This window comes from Aedes aegypti, chromosome 1 (assembly GCF_002204515.2).
Source record: "Aedes aegypti strain LVP_AGWG chromosome 1, AaegL5.0 Primary Assembly, whole genome shotgun sequence".
NCBI classification, from domain to species: domain Eukaryota; kingdom Metazoa; phylum Arthropoda; class Insecta; order Diptera; family Culicidae; genus Aedes; species Aedes aegypti.
The window spans coordinates 118,977,764-118,983,763 of NC_035107.1; the positions used below are offsets into that span (position 1 = coordinate 118,977,764).

At 37.5% G+C, this 6,000-nt stretch overlaps 1 protein-coding gene across 1 annotated transcript in view; it reads right to left on the minus strand.

Moving 5' to 3' along the window:
* The window catches only part of LOC5565253 (beta-1,4-mannosyltransferase egh), an 87,914-nt gene extending 84,267 nt beyond the window's left edge, over positions 1–3,647 (minus strand). Inside the window, exon 1 of the mRNA XM_021846102.1 lies at positions 2,971–3,647. The gene's annotated coding sequence lies outside the window, so the exon portion shown is untranslated. The remainder of the gene's footprint in view (positions 1–2,970) is intronic.
* Positions 3,648–6,000: the final 2,353 nt, after the last annotated feature.

Sequence of the window (6,000 nt, forward strand, 5' to 3'; positions counted from 1 at the left end):
GCACGGTACTGTCAGTTTGTGTGACTTTGGACATATCTATGAGGAAAACTAATTCATTACTTTATGTCACGATTCGAAAACAAATCAACAGAATCGAATGATTTTCTGCCGGTTTCGTCTCCGTTTGAATAGACAAGGTTCTTCCATCTGACACCACTAGTCGCTATATAAGAAATTAATTTGTTGACTTAAGTATAACCTACAATTTTGATGCTTTTAAAAATATTTTCCACTAGCAACACAATTTTAAAGAATTGCTTCCTTGCGATCATCTTATATCTTAGTTTTTCAACATATTTTTGGCATTTGTTCCGATTTTCAGTCAGTTAACGTGATTTTTTGGTAAAACATTGTATTTATTTTCAAAATATTTGTAAATAAGAGGAATCACAGGGTAAAAATAAACATAAACCTTTTGTTTGACTAAATAAATGTATGAATAACTCAAAATTATGCCCAAAATTAGTATCCTATTAATATAATTAATGTTTCCAGCAATTACATTTAAAATGACTATTGAAATATCGAATTTTTGAATGAGATTTACAAATACCGCAATAATAGGCAAAAAGGTATTTTCATTGTCCTATTATTGCGGTATATGCTTTTTCTCAAAAATATAGAACTTTTATTCGAAATTCAATATCTATCATTTAACTACATCTATACTGAACTGATATACCCGCTACATATAATTGTTTTGGTTCTAAACTTAAAAATTTAAGCTTATGAAAACAGGCCCGTAGATAGAGAGACTGGTTAAAAATATAGGCTTTGCTTGATGCATCATCTAAAACTGTTCTTCCAACGATCAAAATCGTTTAATTTTTGAAGCATTCATCTGGTACAGCTTGGGAATACTATGAGCTTTCATCATCATCAATAATATCCATAGAAAATAGAGTTTTCGATTAATAATGAGGGTTTAATTCTTATACCGCAATAATAGGGAATACCGCAATAATGGGCAAATTACCCTACATATTTTACGTTCTCTAGGACACAAACTTCCAAAATGCATTGAGATTTGATTCAAGGTTCCTTAGAACATTCTAAATATAAGTTTGATTAGCGTCTTTTTAGCGTAATTCTAAGATGCGCATCAGCATTTTCTAAAGTAGGATGCCGTTTCATGCATTTGAATTCCTTCCTTTTCATTCGAGCAACCGTATCAAAGGTAGACTGAATCATTCAGGATAATGTGTGACTCTTTTTTTGTTGACCGAGTTTCAACTATAGCATAGTGCAGGAATACGGGCTATAATACGATCATCCAAAACAACTAGATTCACACTGATTGCCGACTGAGGGACCGAAGAAATCACCGACATAGGGAGAGATATTGAAATGTAGAACATTGAGATGTGGAGAGTCGACTGTATAACCTTATTTTGTTGCTAGAGCTTACAATTTCAGTGGTTTATTAGGCTAAAATTTTACATACATAAGGTTGTCGATCAGGAAACTCAAACTTCTACGCATTTCTCTCACGATTCCAGTCATTTCAATCGATCCTGTCCTGCTTATACCTTCTCTCATCGCGCAAACAAAATTTATATTTTGACCATTAGATATATTTTGTCTTATTAGAGACCAGTTTCGTTTTGGATTTCTGCCCATTTCCGTCAGAATACATTTTTTGGTTCTCCGCCTTTGTCCATCGGAGACCTTTATTTCCACGGATTTCTGCAAATGTTCATCAGAAATCGTCGAATATCATCTCCGCCCATGTCCGTCGAAGATTACTGTTCGAATTTTTATTATCAGGGGATTTCTGTCTTTGTCTATCAGAAATCTATTTATTTTCACTCTATATATTTTAACTCTACCAACTACGCCATTGACCAATAACTGACAGAATATTTGTTTTTAAGTAGATGAAAAACCGAATTTAGTACTATACCATTTAATTCCACTATAGTTTGTATCTTTTGACAGATACGCGTTTTTCGACCTCCCATCCCTCTTTTGTTGAAACTTTAAATTTAAGAGTTGAAGGTACATCACGGGAACGTTTAGTAGGTATCAAGTTGAAAAGCCATGTATTGCTGTTGTCTCTGTTGAGAAGCGTCGTAATGATGAATAAGAGTTCATGCTGACACTCATAGTGACGAATCATTCATAGTTTGTTGAAAAAATATATTTACGTCTCACATTTGTAACGATCAAATGTGCATTCATACCTACATATTTTACAGATTTGAAACAAAAGCATGGAACAAGCTCACCAATTGATCCTTCATCCTTGATTGAGCAGCCACAATCCACTTTCAGCTTTTTTTAACCGTAAAGAGGCACGAAACCGACTTGTTTGCTCGGCTCATATCAGATTAGGGTTTATTCACAAATTTCATAACGCCAAAAATGGTCATATTTGACACCCACCCACCCCCTTGTAACGCTTTTTATATGAATATTCTACAAATTTTGTATGAACTGTAACATCCGAAGAACACCCACCCACCCCCTTCAGCGTTATGAAATTTGTGAATGAGCCCTTACTCAAAAAATAAACTGGGATTGCTCCGGCTTTCTCGACGCCCGTAAAAAAGAACGCGCAAGAGGGAAAATGAAAACTCTGCACAGAAAACCGATTGCGATTTCATTGATAAATTAACAAGATGCTACAAGGTGTCATCTTTTTAAAATGAATAGTCCTTAGACCCCTTTAGCATGGCTTAGCTTTGTATCCGAGAAAATTACTGCTAGGCTAAGGAAGGCCCCCAGAGATTTCATTCTAGATATGCTTCTTTTCGGCATATGTTTTGAACCAAGAATTATGAATTATATGCGAATGTGCAGTGGTTCACTTGAATAAAAAAAATCTGTTTTCCAACAGTAATTTTCGTCAAAGAATTGTTTTTTTCTTTGACATGAAAATGGTGTAACTACCAGGAAGTCGTTGCTACTTGTGAATTACTTTTTTTTTCAATTCGATTAGTTAACTTGATTGGAACAAACGATACTTACCATATAAAGTTAGACAGAGGAACTTCTTTCCATCGCCAGTTTCCGATTTCAAGGTACAGGACTAAGCTAATCCCAATTTTCTCCCAGCCGGCTATTTTAGGGTATGCGATGCCAAATCACAAGTCCAATAACTGCACTGATATTCCAAGCGATTTTATAACATTTGCTCTTGCAATCCGATTCACTGCACTTCCTTAACTGCAATATGTAGGTACTTTTCGCTGCTGTAGATTAGCTAAGCTTCACTGCGTTGTATATTTCAGCGAACCATCAAAATTTCTGGGAAATCTTCACAGAACCACTCCCGTATTTGCCTTCAGATAGGTCTGGCAGATTCCCTTTCGGCTAAACAGCGGAGTAAAACGGAGGAGTTGGGAGAAACCGATCGATAAAATTTTCCTCCCGTGCGAAACACTCTTCACTGCACCTTCAGTGGTGATACGCCCCTCTTTTTCTTCCGCCTGAACTTGATTCGGGTTGAGTTTTTCTCGACACTCACCGGAAACTGGAAATGATTGGGCAGAACATTTTCTTTCCCCCCAGAGAGATTTGGACAAAATTTTTCACATCAACTATGACAATTTTAGGATTCAGAACCAACACGAACAACCGACGCGATCACCAAAATCACTAGCGCTTCCTCCAGCAGCGAACGGGAGAAAAACTTGAACTACCGTCCTTTCCGTCAGCTCAGCAAACGTCAGTCGTCTTGTTTCGTTTCGCGTCGTCCGCGTTTACAAACCCGGTGCAGCTGTGTGTGTGAAAGCAGCTTTAAAATCCAAATGCTCCGATAGGTCTGTTCAGTGACTAGGAAAAGGGCTTTTCATTTGGATTTAAAATATTTAGTGAACTCGTGTACTAATCCCTAAAAGTCGCTCAAGTTTCATCAGGGAACGATTTTACCGTCTAAAGACCGGTTTGCTACTGACAAGAAAAGGAATCGCCTATCTCGATGCGTGGAAAATTTCTCCCAAGAAATGGTCAAGAAAATCACATTTTTCTGATCGCAGTACGCAGTTGAGAAGAAATGTCACTTCACAAGGGGGCTCTCTGTAGGAAATTTCTTGACCCTTTCAGTCAAGGAATTTCTTTACTTTTCTTGAGCAAAACAGCATACTTAGCTTAAAGCCTGATTTGCTGCTGACAAGTAATTTCTCGGCCTATCTTGATGCATGGGAAATTTCTGCAAGGAATCCATCAAGAATTCTCTTTTTTCTGATCGCAGTACGCAGTTGAAAAGAACTGTCAGTTCAAATGGGAGTCGCTGTAGAAAATTTCTGCAAGGAATCGGCGAGAAATTTATTTAGCGATTCCTTTTCAGTAGCAACAGGCTTAAAGCTAAATATGCTGTTTCGCTCAAGAAAAGTAAAAATTTCTGCGAAAGAAATGGTCAAGAAATTTTCTACAGTGAGCTCCATTTGAAATGACATTTCTTTTCAACTGCGTACTGCGATCAAAGAAAAATGCTTTTCTTGACCATTTCTTGCAAGAAATTTTCCACGCATCGAGATAGGCGATTACTTTTCTGTTGAAGTGCATACTTCGCTTAAAGCCTGATTTGCTACTGAAAAGGAATCGCTAAAGAAATTTCTCGCCGATTCCTTGCAGAAATTTTCTACAGTGACTCCCATTTGAACTGACATTTCTTTTCAACTTCGTACTGCGATCAGAAAAAAGCGCATTCTTGATCGATTCCTTGCAGAAATTTTCCATGCATCAAGATAGGCCGAGAAATTACTTGTCAGCAGCGAATCAGGCTTAAGGTGAAGATGAATCGAAGCCAAACCTCCAATTTTCAAGAGCACGGATCTGGAGAACCAAAAATCCGTTTAAGCTGAAAACTTAATCGATTGGTCACTCGCTGGTGGTGACCAATCGATTAAGTTTTCAGCTCAAACGGGTGTTCGGTTCTCCAGATCCGTGCTCTTGAAAATTTGAGGTTTGGCTTCGATTCATCTTCGCCTTAAAGCGTAGTATTCACTTCAACAGAAAAGTAATCGCCTATCTCGATGCGTGGGAAATTTCTTGCAAGAAATGTTCAAGAAAAGCATTTTTCTTTGATCGCAGCATTTCTTGCTAGAAATTTCCCATGCATCGAGATAGGCGATTACTTTTCTGTTGTTCGCTTAAAGGCTGGTTTCCTACTGACAAGAAAAGGAATCGCCTATCTCGATGCATGCGAAAGTTCTTGCAAGAAATGCTCAAGAAAATCATTTTTCTTTGATCACAGTACGCAGTTGAAAAGAAATGTCAATTCAAATGGAGCTCCCTGTAGGAAATTTCTTGACCATTTCTTGGGCAGAAATTTTTACTTTTCCTGACCGAAACAGCATACTTAGCTTAAAGCCTGATTCGCTGACGGAGACGGAATTCAACTCAATTTTGGGTTGTTTCAACGCAATTCCGTAGTTGAGCCCAATAACTCAATTTTCGCTAAATTTCCAAGGTCCCCACTAGGTTGTTTGGCTTTAATTCCATTAGAAAAATATACTCAATTTTGGGTTGATTTAACGCAAAATTGAGTTCTTTCGACCCAAACATAAGAAAAGTTGCATTTACCCAAATTTGGCTTATTGGGCCAAAGTACCCCCATTGGGTAGATGCAGCTCTCTCTATTTTTGACAATATTCGTGTGGGAGAAAGAGAAAACCGAGAGATTTTGGGTTGAAACTATAATCGATATACTTAATTTTGGGTAAAGTAAACTCAAAAATTAGGTAAAAATATTTCTCCGTGTGGGGAATTCCTGCAAGGAATCGATCAAGAAAGCTCTTTTTTCTGATCGCAGTACGCAGTTGAAAAGAAATGTCAGTTCAAACGGGAGTTGCTGTAGAAAATTTCTGCAAGAAATCGGCGGGAAATTTCTTTAGCGATTCCTGTTCAGCAGCAAATCAGGCTTAAGGGACAATCTATGAAATTGGTTAATAAATTTGCCTGAGTGTAGATTTGAAAGATTTGAAACGTTTCGCGAAAAGGCCAACTGTGCTTACAAAATCTGACATCTGACGTCAGCGCATCAAAAACTGACGT